This window comes from Coregonus clupeaformis, chromosome 28, assembly GCF_020615455.1.
Source record: "Coregonus clupeaformis isolate EN_2021a chromosome 28, ASM2061545v1, whole genome shotgun sequence".
Lineage (NCBI taxonomy): Eukaryota > Metazoa > Chordata > Actinopteri > Salmoniformes > Salmonidae > Coregonus > Coregonus clupeaformis.
In genome coordinates this window covers 29,920,149-29,943,158 of record NC_059219.1, presented here as the reverse complement: position 1 = coordinate 29,943,158, position 23,010 = coordinate 29,920,149, and the positions used below count along the sequence as shown (strand labels likewise).

General features: G+C 43.1%; 1 long non-coding RNA gene across 1 annotated transcript in view; it reads left to right on the top strand.

The window, feature by feature from the left end:
* The first annotated feature begins 5,244 nt into the window (after positions 1-5,244).
* The window catches only part of LOC121542467, a 29,552-nt gene continuing 11,786 nt past the window's right edge, over positions 5,245-23,010 (top strand). The window contains exon 1 of the long non-coding RNA XR_006657545.1: positions 5,245-5,451. This is a non-coding gene — a long non-coding RNA (uncharacterized LOC121542467). The remainder of the gene's footprint in view (positions 5,452-23,010) is intronic.

Here is a 23,010-nt window from a genome sequence, read left to right as displayed (position 1 = left end):
CCGTTGCCATCTGTAGTGCCTACACCAAAACAACTTTAAAACGTGCATGCTGACTGTCTTCATTTTGCTTGAAAATAACTTTTGGATACTTTTCACACTACAACTATAATTGCATGAATTCCAATGTATTTCAATGGACATTGGTATGAATGGAGAAAATTCTAGTCGCTACTAGTTTTCAAACCATTTAATCTAGAAATACCAATCCAACTTTAAAACGTGCAGACCGGTCTTGAATAGTGTGCTTGTATACAGCTTTTTGATACCATATATACTTTACCTATAACCATTTTGAATTTGCATAAAAGCTCCATAGGCTTGAATGTGAAGTATTTGGATTCACCACTGCGCTTGAATCCTTAAAGCTACAAACACCAAACCAACGTTGACATGTACAGAGTGACTCATCTTAGATTGTTGTCAAAAGATTGTTGATGCTTTTTGTACTTTTTTAACTATAACCACTTTAAATTAGCAGAAAAACTCCATAGACTTCAATGGTCAAATTGGATCCCCCACTGCTCTTGAACCGTTTATGCTACAAAAACCAGACTGACTCGATGTATATTTCTTCTCAAAAGCCTATAACCATTTTCAATTTGCACAAACGCTCCATAGGCTTCAATAGTAAAATGTGGATTTGCCAATTCTCTTGAACCATATTAGCAAAAAGAGAAAGAAAAAATAACCAATGTTAAAATGTGCAGCTTGTCAACAGATGGTTGATTATATTTAGACTTTATAAACTATAAAGCTTTTTGCATTTTATCTTCTTTATTTTGGTAAGATTTAGGTTTTTAGACAATAGACATAGGCTGCAGTCCAAACACGTTATTTTTACCCCCTCAGCCCTCGTGCTAGCCACTTTCCTTCAGGGGAATCCCCATAGAAACCAGATGCAGTTTGATTGCCATCTTAACTGGAGGTCCAATTCAAAAACGTTGCCCCCTCTGGGAGCTAGTGAAGAAGTTTGGTCACTTGTGGGGTTGATATGACCCACAATTCAGTGCAAACTGTAGTCACATGTCAAACTCTGGTGGCCGCGAAGTGTCAAATTTAATCAACACGGCTGCATTTTCGGCATGTGAGACCAAATTATGACACTAGCTTGCTCAAAAAAATACACTGCTCAAAAAAAAAAGGGAACACTAAAATAACACATCCTAGATCTGAATGAATGAAATAATCTTATTAAATACTTTTTTCTTTACATAGTTGAATGTGCTGACAACAAAATCACACAAAAATTATCAATGGAAATCAAATGTATCAACCCATGGAGGTCTGGATTTGGAGTCACCCTCAAAATGTAAGTGGAAAACCACACTACAGGCTGATCCAACTTTGATGTAATGTCCTTAAAACAAGTCAAAATGAGGCTCAGTAGTGTGTGTGGCCTCCACGTGCCTGTATGACCCTCCTACAACGCCTGGGCATGCTCCTGATGAGGTGGCGGATGGTCTCCTGAGGGATCTCCTCCCAGACCTGGACAAAAGCATCCGCCAACTCCTGGACAGTCTGTGGTGCAACGTGGCGTTGGTGGATGGAGCGAGACATGATGTCCCAGATGTGCTCAATTGGATTCAGGTCTGGGGAACGGGCGGGCCAGTCCATAGCATCAATGCCTTCCACTTGCAGGAACTGCTGACACACTCCAGCCACATGAGGTCTAGCATTGTCTTGCATTAGGAGGAACCCAGGGCCAACCGCACCAGCATATGGTTCAAGGGGTCTGAGGATCTCATCTCGGTACCTAATGGCAGTCAGGCTACCTCTGGCGAGCTCATGGAGGGCTGTGCGGCCCCCCAAAGAAATGCCACCCCACACCATGACTGACCCACCGCCAAACCGGTCATGCTGGAGGATGTTGCAGGCAGCAGAACATTCTCCACAGCGTCTCCAGACTGTCACGTCTGTCACGTGCTCTGTGTGAACCTGCTTTCATCTGTGAAGAGCACAGGGCGCCAGTGGCGAATTTGCCAATCTTGGTGTTCTCTGGCAAATGCCAAACGTCCTGCACGGTGTTGGGCTGTAAGCACAACCCCACCTGTGGACGTCGGGCCCTCATTCCACCCTCATGGAGTCTGTTTCTGACCGTTTGAGCAGACACATGCACATTTGTGGCCTGCTGGAGGTCATTTTGCAGGGCTCTGGCAGTGCTCCTCCTTGCACAAAGGCGGAGGTAGCAGTCCTGCTGCTGGGTTGTTGCCCTCCTACGGCCTCCTCCACGTCTCCTGATGTACTGGCCTGTCTCCTGGTAGCGCCTCCATGCTCTGGACACTACGCTGACACAGCAAACCTTCTTGCCACAGCTCGCATTGATGTGCCATCCTGGATGAGCTGCACTACCTGAGCCACTTGTGTGGGTTGTAGACTCCATCTCATGCTACCACTAGAGTGAAAACACCGCCAGCATTCAAAAGTGACCAAAACATCAGCCAGGAAGCATAGGAACTGAGAAGTGGTCTGTGGTCACCACCTGCAAAACCAGTCCTTTATTGGGGGTGTCTTGCTAATTGCCTATAATTTCCACCTGTTGTCTATTCCATTTGCACAACAGCATGTGAAATGTATTGTCAATCAGTGTTGCTTCCTAAGTGGACAGTTTGATTTCACAGAAGTGTGATTGACTTGGAGTTACATTGTGTTGTTTAAGTGTTCCCTTTATTTTTTTGAGCAGTGTATATACACTCTTGGTAAAACATTTTAGAACACCTACTCATTCAAGGGTTTTTCTTTATTTTTACTATTTTCTACATTGTAGAATAATGGTGAAGACATCAAAACTATGAAATAACACATATGGAATCATATATCCACCCTTTGCCTTGATGACAGCTTTGCACACTCTTGGCATTCTCTCATCCAGCTTCACCTGGAATGCTTTTCCAAAAGTCTTGAAGGAGTTCCAACATATGCTGAGCACTTGTTGGCTGCTTTTCCTTCACTCTGCGGTCCAACTCATCCCAAACCACCTCAATTTAGTTGAGGTCAGGGGATTGTGGAGGCCAGGTCATCTGATGCAGCACTCCATCACTCTCCTTCTTGATAAAATATCCCTTACACTGCCTGGAGTTGTGTTGGGTCATTGTCCTGTTGAAAAACAAATGGTAGTCTCACTAAGCCCAAACCAGATGGGATGGCGTATCGCTGCAGAATGCTGTGGTAGCCATGCTGGTTAAGTTTGCCTTGAATTCTAAATAAATCACAGACAGTGTCACCAGCAAAGCACCCCCACACCATAACACCTCCTCCTCCATGCTTTACTGTGGGAAATACACATGCAGAGATAATCCGTTCACCCACACCGCGTCTCTCAAAGACACGGCGGTTGGAACCAAAAATCTTAAATTTGGACTCCAGACCAAAGGACAAATTTCCACCGGTCTAATGTCCATTGCTCGTTTTTCTTGGCCCAAGCAGGTCTCTTCTTATTATTGGTGTCCTTTAGTAGTGGTTTCTTTGCAGCAATTTGACCATGAAGGCCTGATTCACAGTCTCCTCTGAACAGTTGGATGTTGAGATGTGTCTGTTACTTGAACTCTGTGAAGTATTTTATTTGGGCTGCAATTTCTAAGGCTGGTAACTCTAATGAACTTATCCTCTGCAGCAGAGGTAACTCTGGGTCTTCCATTCCTGTGGCAGTCCTCATGAGAGCTAGTTTCATCGTAGCGCTTGATGGTTTTTGCGACTGCACTTGAAAAAACTTTCAACGTTTTTGAAATGTTCCGTATTGACTGACCTTCATGTCTTAAAGTAATGATGGACTGTCGTTTCTCTTTGATTATTTGAGCTGTTCTTGCCATAATATGGACTTGGTGTTTTACCAAATAGGGCTATCTTCTGTATACCCCCCTACCCTGTCACAACAACTGATTGGCTCAAACGCATTAAGAAGGAAATAAATTCCACAAATTAACTTTTAAGAAGGCACACCTGTTAATTGAAATGAATTCCAGGTGACTACCTCATGAAGCTGGTTTAGAGAATGCCAAGAGTGTGCAAAGCTGTCATCAAGGCAAAGGGTGGCTATATGTGTTTAACACTTTTTTGGTTACTACATGATTCTATATGTGTTATTTCATAGTTTTGATGTCTTCACTATTATTCTACAATGTGGAAAATTGTAAAAATAAAGACAAACCCTTGAATGAGTAGGTGTTCTAAAGCTTTTGACCGGTAGTGTAGATTACATTGATTTTAGCGTTGGCAAGTGGGAATGACGCTCAAATTAGCTTAGTCTCATTGTGAGGAGCCTATAAAACGTAGCTAGCTTCATAAACATATTTTTTGGAATTCTGAAATGTATTGGATTAAATTACCAAACTATAAAACTAGCTAGCCAGCTATGGGTAACTGTAGCTAAAAAGATTTAGGTTGGTTGTTTTTAAGCTCAACTTCAAGATTTCCACCAAGGACGTTGCCTCGCTGATCATCAATCTTATACTTTTTCAACTATAAGCATTTCAATTTTGCATAAAAACTCCATAGATTAGAATAGTACACTTAGAATTTCAGATGAGCAGACTGAATCAACTTAGATTGCTTCAATAAAGCTTTATGCTACTATTTACCACAGTCAGTAGTAATACCACAACTATTGCAGTAACTACTACTACTACTACTACTACAACTACATCCACTACTGCTGCAGTCGCTACTACTACTACCACCACTAACACCACTACCATTACTACTAGCCCACTATAACCCACTATAATAACTCCACACCTACACATCACCCCAAAATAGGTCACTATAACTAACCCATAGCCTATCCTATTGTCATGAATGAGCCTGGTCATTGTGGCCTGATGACTCCTCCAGTCCCCCAAACGGACTGTTAATACTGAAACAAAGAAGAAGCAGAAAAAGAGGATCCAACAACAAGCTGCTGAAGAGGCAGGAAGGAAGTGGCAGGTGCGGGTAGACTATAGATGTTCCTCTGCCGGAGGGTGGAAGTTCATCTTATATAGCGTCATACTCGTCGAACTCAAGCCCTGGGTTAGAGCCACAGGAGGTTGGTGGCACCTTAATTGGGGAGAACGGGCTGGTGGCAATGACTGGAGCGGAATAAGTGGAATGGTATCAGATACATCAAACACATGGTTTCCAGGTGTTTGATGCCATTCCATTTGCTCCGTTCATTATTATGAGCCGTTCTCCCCTCAGCAGCCTCCTGTGGTTAGAGCTGGTGGAGGTGCCAAAAGGCACATGGGCGTTGAAGCAGTTGTCACCGCGGATCATCATCACAAGTGAAGAAGACAATGTGTTACCTAACTCTGTTTAGACATCACGTGTAAAGGAGACAATGTGTTGTATGGCTGTATTTAAGAGAGGCATAAGCTTGGGCAAAATGTATAAATAACAATGTAAGCGATCGGGAAAGGGCAGATGCTGGGGCGGACAGCGCAGGAGCAGATTGATTTGTCAGAAACTTGAAGATTTTGGGTAAGTACAGAGTGTAGCCCTTTCCTGCAGTCAAATTACCTAGTGGCCTCATGGGTGGAATATTATTAATCTTTTTCATAATTAAAATCAACAATATTTCAAAATACCTGACGAAAAACCTGTGTTTCTATGTCAAACAGTGTTATATTCCACTCTTCTGTGATGTATATAAAGTGTAATATTGGGATGCAAACTCAAAATCAAATACATTTAATCTATATATCTGACATGGTACAGGTGTCTTCTTTTTTTTACGCCCATAGCCATGTGTGTGAGGTGTATACTTTTGTTTTTTTGTTTAAGACTACCAAGAAACACTGTGTGACCCTGATTTAGTCCACTGCAGTAAAATGTTAATTACTACTGTTAGAAGCAACTGTAGAAAGAACCAAGTGTTATTGCTATACAAACTAATCAAAATGTATCAGTTGTGAAACTGAGGGACCGAACAATACGTTTTACTGTTTCACTAACTAGTTAGTCTGTTGGTTGAATAAAGTGTTCAAAGGAAAAGAACACTGACAACAACCTTAGTTTAAAGGGCTCTACCTTAGGTGGCCTGCTGCCAGACCATATTGTGAGCCCGAGCAGGATACCAAAGGGGAAGAGCGGGATACCAAAGGGGGACAGCAGGATACCAAAGGGGGCAACTGTGTTAAAGGCACACTGGGAGTCTGGCCTGTAGAGCTTCAGTCCTCTACCCAGACAAAGAGCCAAACCCCTGTTTTCAGCTAAAGACGATTTAGTTGAAACCCTATACCCGGGACTTAATGAGTGTGACTCACCCATGAGGGTGTTGTCGGTCAATTATAAAATGGAGGAACAGCCTCTAGCAGGAGTGACTAAGATTATGCACGCTTATAATAAATAGTATTACCCCGTGGCGTAATGTAGCCTGCGAGCACAGCTACAGTAGCGCAGTAATAACCGCACCAAGTATTAAAATAGTAAAGAGCAGACTATAACTAAATATCAGACAAAAAATAGCCCCCGCTGACACGTAGTATACCATGTCATGAACTGCTTGTGAAGTGTGGTCAGTAAGAAGGAGTAAGCCAAGAGGGGTGACCCGGTTGTTTTGAGTGGAGCTCAGCACTGTGCTTTAGAATACAACTAGTTGTCGGAAGACCACTCACCGGGAAATAAATGTATCCCGCGGGATAATCCAGGCCTACAACGACTGGTGAGAGTTGACCCACCCTGTGTGATCAGTTGAAGATCCACAGGCAGTAACTACCCACGCGTGAGTGAACTTAATAGGGATGTTTGGGAGATGGCCCGTACTAGTCACCTCGACACTATGAAAACTTTACTACTACTACTACTACTACTACTACTATTTCACAACCATAAATACCTCAAGACTAGCAAGCACACACATTTACTTCAGGAAATATAATTTTCTAGTTATTATTTTCCTTCTTCCAACAGCTCTTGCGCTTAAACTGCTTTGGCTATCAACACTAAACCATTTTAAGAATGTGCAGGCAGACCATCTTCAGGTTGCTATTTGCATAAAACTCAATTAATGTCAATGGCCATAGACTTGAATGGTAAAAATATAAGACGCTACTCCTCTTGAACTGTTTATGAAAATGTATGCACTCACTAACTGTAAGTCGCTCTGGATAAGAGTGTCTGCTAAATGACTAAAATGTAAGCTATCAACTCCAAACCAATGTTGAATGAAATGTGCAAACTGGCCAACTTAGGTTGACTGTCAAAGGTGTTTTAATACTATGTATAGGTACTTTTTGAACCATAACCATTTTAACTTTGCATAAATAAATACAAATAAAAAAGAAGAAACCCGCACACTGCTCTTGCTAGTATCACCGCTCTTTATTAAGCTTTACGTATCGGCCTCAAGGCATTCCTCAGAGCTTTTGTGAGTGTTTACAACTTGCACCCCTTTGTAGACACTGCTCCACCCACATCAGTTCAATGCACCGAATGGGGTTGGAGTCGAGCGAAAACAAGGAAGTGTTACCAAATATAACAATGTGCACCTCACAAGTATTCCTATAAAGTGTGCACATAAAACGCCCCAAACACATCTGCAAAACCACAATGAGGACAAGCCTTCACAAATCATTGGGCACAGTGCAAGAAAAAACGCCAGAGTGGTCTGAATTGATGGCATTCATTCATGTTCACATTTACATCATAACATGCATGGGCATTTCATCATTAAGACTGTTATGTTCTGTTATTTACTGATGTCCCCTTTAAGAACGGAGCGCCCTTGCTCATGCGCAGTGTTGCTCTATGTTATTCTTGTACTAACTCGCTTTAGTAAATGTGACGCTCCAGTTCACTTCCTTGTATTCGGAGTCTTTCTTATTATATCAATTAGTAATAAGAGCTAAGACACTACAAAGGCGACGAGGATGACGAGAAGGGAGTGCTGAAGAGAACGAGGCGGCAGAACAAATATTGCAAAATCACCTACCACCTAAACCACTCCTCATCGCAGAATGTTTTCGTTTACACAAGAGAGACCAGAATGAGGGGGAGGGTGTTAGTACATATCAAATCAAATTGTATTTGTCACATACACGTGTTTAGCAGATGTTATAGCGGGTGTAGCGAAATGTAGCAGAGTTGAAGAACCTGTCTGAGCATTGCCAGTTTGGAGAGAACCTAAATGACACATTATAGATAGGGATAGATGCGTTTGTGGACTGAAACATGAACACATTCAGAAACGTTTGCTCACAGAATCAGATCAAATTTTTGCAAAGGCTGTTGCAATTGCTGTAGCTATGGAAATTGCGACCAAAGATGCAACTGAGTGGCGCAGTGGTCTAAGGCACTGCATCGCAGTGCTAACTGTGCCACTAGAGATCCTGGTTCGAATCCAGGCTCTGTCGCAGCCGGCCGCGACCGGGAGACTCATGGGCGGCGCACAATTGGCCCAGCGTCGTCCAGGGTAGGGAATGGCCGGCAGGGATGTAGCTCAGTTGATAGAGCATGGCGTTTGCAACGCCAGGGTTGTGGGTTCGTTTCCCACGGGGGGCCAGTATAAAAAAAAAGATGTATTCACTAACTGTAAGTCGCTCTGGATAAGAGCGTCTGCTAAATGACTAAAATGTAAATGTAAAGTTGCAAAGTAAAATAAATACTGACCACCTATCACAAACTTCCCTGCACAAGTTCACGCAGCCGACCGTGTGGCCGAAAAATGCAACAGGCGTGACAGATTGTCACAGAGCAGAGGACTGCCATTTCAAAGACGAAATTTGTCACAAATGCAAATAGAAGTGGGCACATTCAAAGAGCATGCAGAGGTAAATACAGTCACAACAGGAAAACTGAGAAAATGAAAGGGTCTGTTAATGCACTAGCAGAGAACAGTAGCAGTGATTCAGATGAACAATTAATTGGTACAATGGACTTAAACACAGTGACTTCTCCCAGCAGTAGAATAATATGGGTGACACCAGAAATTGACGGCAAACCCCTCAAAATGGAGCTGGACACATGATCTGCAGTGTCTATAATTTCCATGACTGTTTACAATGAACACTTCAAGGCTATCAAGCTGAAGACATACTCAGGAGAGAGATTGAGCCCAATGGGGGTGTTGCAGGTCAGAGTGAGTTATGGGGAGCAAACACAGCCGTTGCCGCCCTATGTGGTGCCGGGAACTGCCCCCCCCCATTATTTGGCAGGGAATGGCTGTCCAAAATAAAGCTGAACTGGTGGGACTTGAAAATGCTCCACATATCCCAGCCTAAAGAGAAAGGCACAGACCAAACACTGGAACACTTGCTGAAGAAATACAACACCGTTTTCATCAGATGGGAACAGTAAAAGGCTTCTGTCATGAGAATTTCTATCTCTAATTAATCAAACTTTAATGCTCTGAATAATTCCCAGAGGGTGTAAATTCTCTGGTTTAATCATGAATTAAACAAAGGTCCGCTACCAGCAAGAATGATCTGTATTTTTATTCATGGCGAGCTCTCCCGCCCAAATACATACATACAGATTTATACCCCTTGACACACAAAGGCACTTTGCTCCGCCCACCTTTAGGAGGCTTTCTTAAACAGTTTCCTCAGTCTCCTTCACCCTGGAATGTTTAGTCCCGCCCCCCTCTGTTAGTGGGTTGACACTACATTCTAATTCTAACACCGTTTACACATTTATACTGTATTTGGGGTGAAATCCTTTAGTCATTATTCTTAAAATACAAATTAATCTATCAGCTTCACAGCCAAACTCGTACTGAGAGATGATGCAACCCCAAAATTCTGCAAAGCCAGATCTGTTCCATACTCCCTGAGACCAAAGTTGGAAGCGGAAATCGATCGCTTGCAGGATACAGGGATCCTGACGAAAGTGGACAGAAGCGAATGGGCCACACCCATTGTTCTATTGTAAAGAAAGACGGGTCTGTTAGAATGTGTGGGGACTTCAAGGTAACTGTGAATTCAATGTTGCATGTGGACCAATACTCCCTGCCACGTCTGGATGACATCTTTGTTGCACTAGCTGGTGGGAAACACTTCAGTAAAATTGACCTGAAACAGGCTTAACTGCAGCTACCAGTTGAAGAGAGCTCAAAACAAACAAACAAACACACACACACAAAGGTCTATACAGGTATAACTGCTTGGTTTTTGGCATTGCTTCAGCCACAGCCATTTGGCAACTAACTATTGACCAGAGTTTGCAAGGAATCCCAGGAACCCAGTGTATCCTGGATGACATGATCACAACAGGACGCACAGACAAAGAGCACCTGGCTAACCTGAAAGAGGTCCTGAGAAGACGGAAAGAGTATAGACTACAGGGCAAACGTACAGAAGTGTGAGTTCTTCAGAGACAAGATTGTCTTCTGTGTACATGAAATCGACCGAAATGGATTGCACAAAACACAGGACAAAATCGATGCAGTTGTACAGACACCACGACCGCAAAATGTGACAGAAGTGAGATCTTTCACTGGACTGATCAATTACTACAGAAGATTCCTCCCAAACCTTTCAGCAGTACTCCAGCCTCTCAATCAGCTCCTGGAAAAGAATAGGACATGGCAGTAGACAGCACAGTGTGAAAATGCGTTTCTTGAGGCAAAACATCTCATCACATCTGAGCAGGTCCTGATGCATTCTGACCCCAAACTGCCAGTGAAGTTGGCTTGTGATGCGTCCCCTTATGGCTTAGGGGCCGTCCTTTCACACACACTGAAAGATGGGTCAGAGAGGCCAGTGGCCTTTGCGTCACAAATATTGAATGATGCAGAGAAGAACTACTCACAAATCGACAAAGAAGCATTGGCGCTAGTGTGGGGCGTCAAGAAATTCCATGCATACCTACAGTTGAAGTCGGAAGTTTACATACACCTTAGCCAAATACATTTAAACTCAGTTTTTCACAATTCCTGAGATTTAATCCTAGTAAAAATTCCCTGTCTTAGGTAAGTTAGGATCACCACTTTACTTTAACAATGTGAAATGTCAGAATAATACTAGAGAGAATGATTTATTTCAGCTTTTTATTTCTTTCATCACATTCCCAGTGGGTCAGAAGTTTACATACACTCAATTAGTATTTGGTAGCATTGCCTATAAATTGTTTAACTTGGGTCAAACGCTTTGGGTAGCCTTCCACAAGCTTCCCACAATAAGTTGGGTGAATTTTGGCCCATTCCTCCTGACAGAGCTGGTGTAACTGAGATGTTGCTTCAATATATCCACATAATTTTCCTTCCTCATGATGCCATCTATTTTGTGAAGAGCACCAGTCCCTCCTGCAGCAAAGCACCCCCACAGCATGATGCTGCCACCCCTGTGCTTCACGGTTGGGATGGTGTTCTTCAGCTTGCAAGCAACCCCCTTTTTCCTCCAAACATAACGATGTTCATTATGGCCAAACAGTTATATTTTTGTTTAATCAGACCAGAGGACAATTCTCAAAAAAGTATGATCTTTGTCCCCATGTGCAGTTGCAAACCGTAGTCTGGCTTTTTTATGGCGGTTTTGGAGCAGTGGCTTCTTCCTTGCTGAGCGGCCTTTCAGGTTATGTTGATATAGGACTCGTTTTACTGTGGATATAGATACTTTTGTACCTGTTTCCTCCAGCATCTTCACAAGGTCCTTTGCTGTTGTTCTGGGATTGATTTGCACTTTTCGCACAAAAGTATGTACATCTCTAGGAGACATAACGCGTCTCCTTCCTGAGCGGTATGACGGCTGCGTGGTCCCATGGTGTTTATACTTGTGTACTATTGTTTGTACAGATGAACGTGGTACCTTCAGGCATTTGGAAATTGCTCCCAAGGATGAACCAGACTTGTGGAGGTCTACAATTATTTTTCTGAAGTCTTGGCTGATTTCTTTTGATTTTCCCATGATGTCAAGCAAAGAGGCACTGTTTGAAGGTAGGCCTTGAAAGACATCCACAGGTACACCTCCAATTGACTCAAATGATGTCAATTAGCCTATCAGAAGCTTCTAAAGCCATGAAATCATTTTCTGGAATTTTCCAAGCTGTTTAAAAGGCACAGTCAACTTAGTGTATGTAAACTTCTGACCCACTGGAATTGTGATGCAGTGAATTATAAGTGAAATAATCTGTCTGTAAACATTTGTTGGAAAAATTACTTGTGTCATGCACAAAGTAGATGTCCTAACCGACTTGCCAAAACTATAGTTTGTTAACAAGAAATTTGTGGAGTGATTGAAAAACGAGTTTTAATGACTCCAACCTAAGTGTATGTAAACTTCCGACTTCAACTGTATATGGCAAGCATTTCACACTGGTTATTAATCACCAGCGATTGCTTCCCATTTTCAGTCCAAAGAAAGGCATTCCGGCAATGACAGCGGCCAGGTTACAGCGATACACCTTGTTCCTTGCCGGTCATATGTACGACATTGAGTTTAAGTCGTCGTCCCTCCACACAAATGCAGATGGATTACCCAGACTGCCCTGTACAAGAGGAAGACAAAGGAGTGCGGACGCAGTGGACATTTTCTATACCTCTCAGCTCGAGGCACTACCTGTCACAAGCACAGTTATCAAACGGGAGACAATGAAAGATGTGACATTGTAAAAAGTATACACCTACACCATGTCAGAATGGCCAGCTACAGGCAGAAAGGAGCTGACAACGAATTTCCAGCAGAGAAACGAAATTACAACATACCAAGGATGTTTGATGTGGGGAATGAGAGTCATGATACCTCAGAAATGCCAACATCAGGTTTTGCAGCAACTACATAAAGGGCATGTTGGAATTGTCAAAATGAAGCTGCTCGCGAGGAGCCACTTCTGGTGGCCCGGTCTGGATCAACAGATAGAAAACATGGCGGATGTTTGGAAACACTTCACATGCCTGCTCCTGCCCCAGTCCACCCATGGGAATGGCCCAGAGAGCCATACCCTGGCCCCTTTGAAAAGCACATGTTTCTGGTTATAGTTGATGTCCATTCCAAATGGCCAGAGGTGTTTTGCACTGACTCCTCCACCTCAGCTCAGACAATAGTGTCTCAGAACAACGTTTGCACGCTTCGGATTGCCTCTGCATCTGGTAAGCGACAACGCGCAAGTTTTCGTAAGTGACGAGTTTACCAGATTCATGTCAGTAAACGGAATCAAACACTCAACCTCAGCTCCGTACCACCCTGCCACCAATGGGCTGGCAGAACGCTTTGTGCAAACCCTAAAGCAAGGACTCCGTGCAGCAAAACGAGACGAAGGGAATTTGCAAACAAAACTGGCCAAGTTCCTGGGTTCCTACTGAAACACCCCACATGCCACAACAAATGAAAGCCCAGCAGCACTGATGTTCAAGCGGCCTTTCCGCACACAGCTGGACATCATGAAGCCAAACAGGCGTAATTAAGTACTAAACAAACAAGCCAAGATGCTCTCCGGCGGCCGGGAGCGCCATCTCCGAACAGGACAGGAAGTAATGGTGCGAGACTACAGAAGGGGAGGGAAATGGACAAGCGGGACCGTACACGCACAAACGGGACCCAGAACTTACCAGGTTCAAGTGAGCCCAGACATAATGTGGCGGCGTCACATTAACCAAATGCATTCTACGGAAAACAGCACACTAATCGTGAGAGCACAGGCACAGAGAGCTCCTGGGAGTGACACACAGGGAACTGTAGAGGATGGTGGGGCAATACAGAGACCCCAGGCTGAAAGATGGGAACGTGTGGATGAAGGTGCTGCGATAGCAGAAACTATTATGGAGCAAGCACACACTGAGGATGTGCAGGAGCCTCCAGACATTCCAAGGCTAGCCTGAACAAAGGCACCATCCACCAGACAGACTGAACTTATAAACAAACAAAAAACAAAAAAAATAACTAAGACTGTTCAAATCAAAGATGCAAAATAACTACAACAGGTTCTGGGAAATGTTTCGGTTGTGGTTTGGTAAAAGTAACTGATTGTATAAGAGAAGGAACGAGGAACGTTATGTTCTGTTAATTACTGATGTCCCCTTTAAGAACGGTGCGCCCTTGGTCATGCGCAGTGTTGCTCTATGTTATTCTTGTACTAACTCGCTTTAGTAATTATTGTACTAACTCGCTTTAGTAAATGTGACGCTCCAGTTCACTTCCTTGTATTCGGAGTCTTTCTTATTATATAAATTAGTAATAAGAGCTAAGACACTACAAAGACCTTTTGGGAATAATGTCTGGAGGGTGAAAATCCCTAAACATTCTCTTTTGTTCAGAGTAATATTTATATCACCTCCCCTGTCTGATATCTTGACTTCCTCTATGCCACAAAATCTAAAAAGTAGAAACGTCAAGTTGTTGGTCATTAAAATGTACTGCGACTGATAATCCCTGTCGTTTCTCCTGATTGAATTTGTATGTTCACTAATTCTCTGTTTGAGAGAACGAGAGGTTGTATTTACATAACACAGCCCACATGGACATGTAATCATGTAGATAACATGGGTGGTGGAGCACGTAATAATGTCATTTATTTGGAACCGTTTTCCTGTATATGGGTGGCAGAAATATACACACTTCATAATGTTGCACTGTGCGCAACCTCTGCAATTATAGCTACCATTCGGAAGAGGGACTAAAAGAGCCTGGCTCATTTTGTTTTGTTGGCTGGCTGTTGGCATGGACCAATTTGTCGCGTAAATTGCGACCTCTCCTATAAACAATGTGGTGACAAAGCTGGGTCCGATGATAATACATTCTGTTTATTGACAGCATCTCCCACTTTGCGCGAGTTCAAAGTATACGTGGTGGTGAACATTTCAGTATTCTTTAGCTCTAGTGGGTATTTTGTGTATTAGTTCATTTCTTGTTTTCCTTAATGCCAAATTAAGAGCTTCATCCACACATTGTGGAGAGTAGCCTCATTTTAGAAACCTATTGCGCATCTCCGCTGCTTTTTGTAGATAGTCGTCTGTGGAGTGGCATATACGGCGCAGTCTGAAAAACTGGCTTCTTGGAAGGCCTCTTTTTAATGGCTCAGGGTGGAAGCTGTCCCCCTGTAATAGTGTATTTCTGTCCGGGTTTTTTTTCTGTACAGAGTTGTAAACAGGATTCCATTCGATTTCTCAATCCACATATCGAGGTAGTGAACACGTTTAGTGTCACATTCAATAGTGCATTTGAGATTTGGGTCAATGTCATTGAGTAATGCCTAAAGTCTGGCAGCTGTTCTCCCGTTCCTCCCCATATGCAAAAAATGTAGTTAATATATCGATACCACTTCAGGATTTTATTCTATAATGGATTTTAATTGTTAACATTTACATTTTAGTCATTTAGCAGACGCTCTTATCCAGAGCGACTTACATGAGCAATTAGGGTTAAGTGCCTTGCTCAAGGGCACATCGACAAAACGTTCTTCAAAATTACCCACATAAAGGTTAGCATAGCTTGGAGCGAATGTGGAGCACATCGATGTTCCATTCATTTGGTGGTAGTATTCATCATCAAACCTGAAATAGTTATGTCAAAACATATTCAGCCAGCTTTAGAATAAAGTTTGTTGGTGGGTATTTGTTAGTATCTGTCTTTCAAATAGTGAGCTAGGGCTGCCAGCCCCCTCGTGTGGGGAATGTTGGTATATAGACTCTTGACATCTAATGTGACCAAAATTGTCTTCTATTTATCCCGTTATTGGTGAGATCTTATTTATGAAGTCTATAGAGTCTTTCACATATGATGGCAATGCTTGCACATGAGATTTAATAAAATAGCCTATAAAGTTTGACAACGGCTCTAGCATTGAGCCTATTCCTGCAACCACTGGTCTGCCTGGACAATTGCCTTGTTGTGTTTTAGGGTTGTGTAATGTAGGCAAAATATACAGGCATGGACGTATGGCACATTTGCAGCAAAGGTATTCATATTCAGGTTTTGAGATAAGGTTGTTTAATAGGGCTTGCTCCAGATTTGAGCTAATGTCCCTTTGGAAGACCTGTGGGGATCAACACTCAGTTTTCTATAGAAACGTTCGTTACTGAGTCGTTTCAATCTCTTCTTTGTATTTTTCGTAGTCTAACACGACCACAGCACCCCCCTTGTCTGCAGGTTTGATAACCAACGATTAGTCTTTCATTAGCTCATTGAGTGCCTGTTCTTCTGTCCTGGTGAGGTTCTTCTGAATATGGTTGGTTTTTCTCGTATATATACAGACATGGCTTTTTGTTCGACTAACCTACAATAGGTATTAATCGAGGAGTTGTTAACCATAGGACATAATTTGCTTTTGGGCATAAAATGGGTAACAGTTCTTTGTTGGGTTTCTAGGCCAGAAACAGTGTTTTGGGAAAAGACGTGTTTAAGTTTAATCTTGCGAAAAATTAACAGATCTACTTTCATATCAAATGGTTTGTCTGTACATGTAGGTACAAAAGAGAGGCCCTTAGATAAGACTGAGACTTGTGCGTCAGTGAGCTCTTTTTTGGAGAGGTTAATTACGGCGTCCTGCTGTAGCTCCGGTGTCCACGGCCTGTGTTCATGGTCCCCTCTTTGACCGCTCTCCTACATCGTTTATTTTCTTTCGTGGAGCCTTGTTGTATTGCTTTGGGCAAAAAAATAACTGTCTGTGTGCGATGGTAGCTGGAGTCGCTGTCTGTAGGGAATTCGCTCTCAGTGGATGCCTCTGTGTCTGCGTTTTCGTGTCCCCCAGCTTCTGTGTATCTGCGTCCCCAGGTCAGTGGTGCGTCCATACCTCGGCCTCTCGTGCTCCCGTCCTTGGGCCTTCCCATGCGTAGACCTGGTTGAGCTGGTAGTCCTCTGTGTCTCACTGATATTTCTTGATCTTTGTTGCTTGTAGGAAGTCTCTTTATTTCCCAATGGACTGGTTGATTGAGTCGTCTATGGCTGTGAAGTCTGGGCCTAGAATCTCTTTCATTATAACCTCATGTTCACTGACATTAACTTCAACCTCTTTTACTTCCTTCGACACATGTTGAACGATTAGTAGCATTAAATCTAAAGAACATTTGAGGATTTCACCCCATTTCTGAACGAAAGTTGTCGTTTTTCCCTATTGTAGGCTCCTTCTGTACTCTTCAGTCCAATATGACTAGACCGCACGCGCATGTTGATTTTGTCCACCCACACCAGACTTGATCAGGACATGCAGGTTGAAATATCAAAACGAACTCTGAACCAACTATATTAATTTGGGGACAGGTCGAAAAGCATTAAACATTTATGGCAATTTAGTTAGCTAGCTTGCTGTTGCTAGCTAATTTGTCCTGGGATATAAACATTGGGTTGTTATTTTACCTGAAAGCAGAAGGTCCTCTACTCCGACAGTTAATCAACATATACAAGGGTAAACAGAGTTCGTTTCTAGTAATCTCTCCTCCAGGCTTCTTCTTCTTTCGACTTTATATGGCGGTTGGCAACCAACTTGAAGGTGCATTACCACTACCAACTGGACTGGAGTGTGGACCTCAGTTCATCTTTCAATATATGCTCCTAAAAACCAATGAGGAGATGGGAGAGGCAGGACTTGCAGCGCGTCAAGCGTCACAAATAGAACGAAGTTCCAATTTAGCGCCTGGCAACGCAGACCCTCGCGAGCAGTGTGGGTGCAATGATTGAATAATGTACAGTAGCTGTCAAAAGTTTGGATACACCTACTCATTCAAGGGTTCTTCTTTATTTTTACATTGTATAATAATAGTGAAGACATCAAAACTATGAAATAAAGCCAGATCTGTTCCATACTCCCTGAGACCAAAGTTGGAAGCGGAAATCGATCGCTTGCAGGATACAGGGATCCTGACGAAAGTGGACAGAAGCGAATGGGCCACACCCATTGTTCTATTGTAAAGAAAGACGGGTCTGTTAGAATGTGTGGGGACTTCAAGGTAACTGTGAATTCAATGTTGCATGTGGACCAATACTCCCTGCCACGTCTGGATGACATCTTTGTTGCACTAGCTGGTGGGAAACACTTCAGTAAAATTGACCTGAAACAGGCTTAACTGCAGCTACCAGTTGAAGAGAGCTCAAAACAAACAAACAAACACACACACACAAAGGTCTATACAGGTATAACTGCTTGGTTTTTGGCATTGCTTCAGCCACAGCCATTTGGCAACTAACTATTGACCAGAGTTTGCAAGGAATCCCAGGAACCCAGTGTATCCTGGATGACATGATCACAACAGGACGCACAGACAAAGAGCACCTGGCTAACCTGAAAGAGGTCCTGAGAAGACGGAAAGAGTATAGACTACAGGGCAAACGTACAGAAGTGTGAGTTCTTCAGAGACAAGATTGTCTTCTGTGTACATGAAATCGACCGAAATGGATTGCACAAAACACAGGACAAAATCGATGCAGTTGTACAGACACCACGACCGCAAAATGTGACAGAAGTGAGATCTTTCACTGGACTGATCAATTACTACAGAAGATTCCTCCCAAACCTTTCAGCAGTACTCCAGCCTCTCAATCAGCTCCTGGAAAAGAATAGGACATGGCAGTAGACAGCACAGTGTGAAAATGCGTTTCTTGAGGCAAAACATCTCATCACATCTGAGCAGGTCCTGATGCATTCTGACCCCAAACTGCCAGTGAAGTTGGCTTGTGATGCGTCCCCTTATGGCTTAGGGGCCGTCCTTTCACACACACTGAAAGATGGGTCAGAGAGGCCAGTGGCCTTTGCGTCACAAATATTGAATGATGCAGAGAAGAACTACTCACAAATCGACAAAGAAGCATTGGCGCTAGTGTGGGGCGTCAAGAAATTCCATGCATACCTACAGTTGAAGTCGGAAGTTTACATACACCTTAGCCAAATACATTTAAACTCAGTTTTTCACAATTCCTGAGATTTAATCCTAGTAAAAATTCCCTGTCTTAGGTAAGTTAGGATCACCACTTTACTTTAACAATGTGAAATGTCAGAATAATACTAGAGAGAATGATTTATTTCAGCTTTTATTTCTTTCATCACATTCCCAGTGGGTCAGAAGTTTACATACACTCAATTAGTATTTGGTAGCATTGCCTATAAATTGTTTAACTTGGGTCAAACGCTTTGGGTAGCCTTCCACAAGCTTCCCACAATAAGTTGGGTGAATTTTGGCCCATTCCTCCTGACAGAGCTGGTGTAACTGAGATGTTGCTTCAATATATCCACATAATTTTCCTTCCTCATGATGCCATCTATTTTGTGAAGAGCACCAGTCCCTCCTGCAGCAAAGCACCCCCACAGCATGATGCTGCCACCCCTGTGCTTCACGGTTGGGATGGTGTTCTTCAGCTTGCAAGCAACCCCCCTTTTTCCTCCAAACATAACGATGTTCATTATGGCCAAACAGTTATATTTTTGTTTAATCAGACCAGAGGACAATTCTCAAAAAAGTATGATCTTTGTCCCCATGTGCAGTTGCAAACCGTAGTCTGGCTTTTTTATGGCGGTTTTGGAGCAGTGGCTTCTTCCTTGCTGAGCGGCCTTTCAGGTTATGTTGATATAGGACTCGTTTTACTGTGGATATAGATACTTTTGTACCTGTTTCCTCCAGCATCTTCACAAGGTCCTTTGCTGTTGTTCTGGGATTGATTTGCACTTTTCGCACAAAAGTATGTACATCTCTAGGAGACATAACGCGTCTCCTTCCTGAGCTGGTATGACGGCTGCGTGGTCCCATGGTGTTTATACTTGTGTACTATTGTTTGTACAGATGAACGTGGTACCTTCAGGCATTTGGAAATTGCTCCCAAGGATGAACCAGACTTGTGGAGGTCTACAATTATTTTTCTGAAGTCTTGGCTGATTTCTTTTGATTTTCCCATGATGTCAAGCAAAGAGGCACTGTTTGAAGGTAGGCCTTGAAAGACATCCACAGGTACACCTCCAATTGACTCAAATGATGTCAATTAGCCTATCAGAAGCTTCTAAAGCCATGAAATCATTTTCTGGAATTTTCCAAGCTGTTTAAAAGGCACAGTCAACTTAGTGTATGTAAACTTCTGACCCACTGGAATTGTGATGCAGTGAATTATAAGTGAAATAATCTGTCTGTAAACATTTGTTGGAAAAATTACTTGTGTCATGCACAAAGTAGATGTCCTAACCGACTTGCCAAAACTATAGTTTGTTAACAAGAAATTTGTGGAGTGATTGAAAAACGAGTTTTAATGACTCCAACCTAAGTGTATGTAAACTTCCGACTTCAACTGTATATGGCAAGCATTTCACACTGGTTATTAATCACCAGCGATTGCTTCCCATTTTCAGTCCAAAGAAAGGCATTCCGGCAATGACAGCGGCCAGGTTACAGCGATACACCTTGTTCCTTGCCGGTCATATGTACGACATTGAGTTTAAGTCGTCGTCCCTCCACACAAATGCAGATGGATTACCCAGACTGCCCTGTACAAGAGGAAGACAAAGGGAGTGCGGACGCAGTGGACATTTTCTATACCTCTCAGCTCGAGGCACTACCTGTCACAAGCACAGTTATCAAACGGGGAGACAATGAAAGATGTGACATTGTAAAAAGTATACACCTACACCATGTCAGAATGGCCAGCTACAGGCAGAAAGGAGCTGACAACGAATTTCCAGCAGAGAAACGAAATTACAACATACCAAGGATGTTTGATGTGGGGAATGAGAGTCATGATACCTCAGAAATGCCAACATCAGGTTTTGCAGCAACTACATAAAGGGCATGTTGGAATTGTCAAAATGAAGCTGCTCGCGAGGAGCCACTTCTGGTGGCCGGTCTGGATCAACAGATAGAAAACATGGCGGATGTTTGGAAACACTTCACATGCCTGCTCCTGCCCCAGTCCACCCATGGGAATGGCCCAGAGAGCCATACCCTGGCCCCTTTGAAAAGCACATGTTTCTGGTTATAGTTGATGTCCATTCCAAATGGCCAGAGGTGTTTTGCACTGACTCCTCCACCTCAGCTCAGACAATAGTGTCTCAGAACAACGTTTGCACGCTTCGGATTGCCTCTGCATCTGGTAAGCGACAACGCGCAAGTTTTCGTAAGTGACGAGTTTACCAGATTCATGTCAGTAAACGGAATCAAACACTCAACCTCAGCTCCGTACCACCCTGCCACCAATGGGCTGGCAGAACGCTTTGTGCAAACCCTAAAGCAAGGACTCCGTGCAGCAAAACGAGACGAAGGGAATTTGCAAACAAAACTGGCCAAGTTCCTGGGTTCCTACTGAAACACCCCACATGCCACAACAAATGAAAGCCCAGCAGCACTGATGTTCAAGCGGCCTTTCCGCACACAGCTGGACATCATGAAGCCAAACAGGCGTAATTAAGTACTAAACAAACAAGCCAAGATGCTCTCCGGCGGCCGGGAGCGCCATCTCCGAACAGGACAGGAAGTAATGGTGCGAGACTACAGAAGGGGAGGGAAATGGACAAGCGGGACCGTACACGCACAAACGGGACCCAGAACTTACCAGGTTCAAGTGAGCCCAGACATAATGTGGCGGCGTCACATTAACCAAATGCATTCTACGGAAAACAGCACACTAATCGTGAGAGCACAGGCACAGAGAGCTCCTGGGAGTGACACACAGGGAACTGTAGAGGATGGTGGGGCAATACAGAGACCCCAGGCTGAAAGATGGGAACGTGTGGATGAAGGTGCTGCGATAGCAGAAACTATTATGGAGCAAGCACACACTGAGGATGTGCAGGAGCCTCCAGACATTCCAAGGCTAGCCTGAACAAAGGCACCATCCACCAGACAGACTGAACTTATAAACAAACAAAAAACAAAAAAAATAACTAAGACTGTTCAAATCAAAGATGCAAAATAACTACAACAGGTTCTGGAAATGTTTCGGTTGTGGTTTGGTAAAAGTAACTGATTGTATAAGAGAAGGAACGAGGAACGTTATGTTCTGTTAATTACTGATGTCCCCTTTAAGAACGGTGCGCCCTTGGTCATGCGCAGTGTTGCTCTATGTTATTCTTGTACTAACTCGCTTTAGTAATTATTGTACTAACTCGCTTTAGTAAATGTGACGCTCCAGTTCACTTCCTTGTATTCGGAGTCTTTCTTATTATATAAATTAGTAATAAGAGCTAAGACACTACAAAGACCTTTTGGGAATAATGTCTGGAGGGTGAAAATCCCTAAACATTCTCTTTTGTTCAGAGTAATATTTATATCACCTCCCCTGTCTGATATCTTGACTTCCTCTATGCCACAAAATCTAAAAAGTAGAAACGTCAAGTTGTTGGTCATTAAAATGTACTGCGACTGATAATCCCTGTCGTTTCTCCTGATTGAATTTGTATGTTCACTAATTCTCTGTTTGAGAGAACGAGAGGTTGTATTTACATAACACAGCCCACATGGACATGTAATCATGTAGATAACATGGGTGGTGGAGCACGTAATAATGTCATTTATTTGGAACCGTTTTCCTGTATATGGGTGGCAGAAATATACACACTTCATAATGTTGCACTGTGCGCAACCTCTGCAATTATAGCTACCATTCGGAAGAGGGACTAAAAGAGCCTGGCTCATTTTGTTTTGTTGGCTGGCTGTTGGCATGGACCAATTTGTCGCGTAAATTGCGACCTCTCCTATAAACAATGTGGTGACAAAGCTGGGTCCGATGATAATACATTCTGTTTATTGACAGCATCTCCCACTTTGCGCGAGTTCAAAGTATACGTGGTGGTGAACATTTCAGTATTCTTTAGCTCTAGTGGGTATTTTGTGTATTAGTTCATTTCTTGTTTTCCTTAATGCCAAATTAAGAGCTTCATCCACACATTGTGGAGAGTAGCCTCATTTTAGAAACCTATTGCGCATCTCCGCTGCTTTTTGTAGATAGTCGTCTGTGGAGTGGCATATACGGCGCAGTCTGAAAAACTGGCTTCTTGGAAGGCCTCTTTTTAATGGCTCAGGGTGGAAGCTGTCCCCCTGTAATAGTGTATTTCTGTCCGGGTTTTTTTTCTGTACAGAGTTGTAAACAGGATTCCATTCGATTTCTCAATCCACATATCGAGGTAGTGAACACGTTTAGTGTCACATTCAATAGTGCATTTGAGATTTGGGTCAATGTCATTGAGTAATGCCTAAAGTCT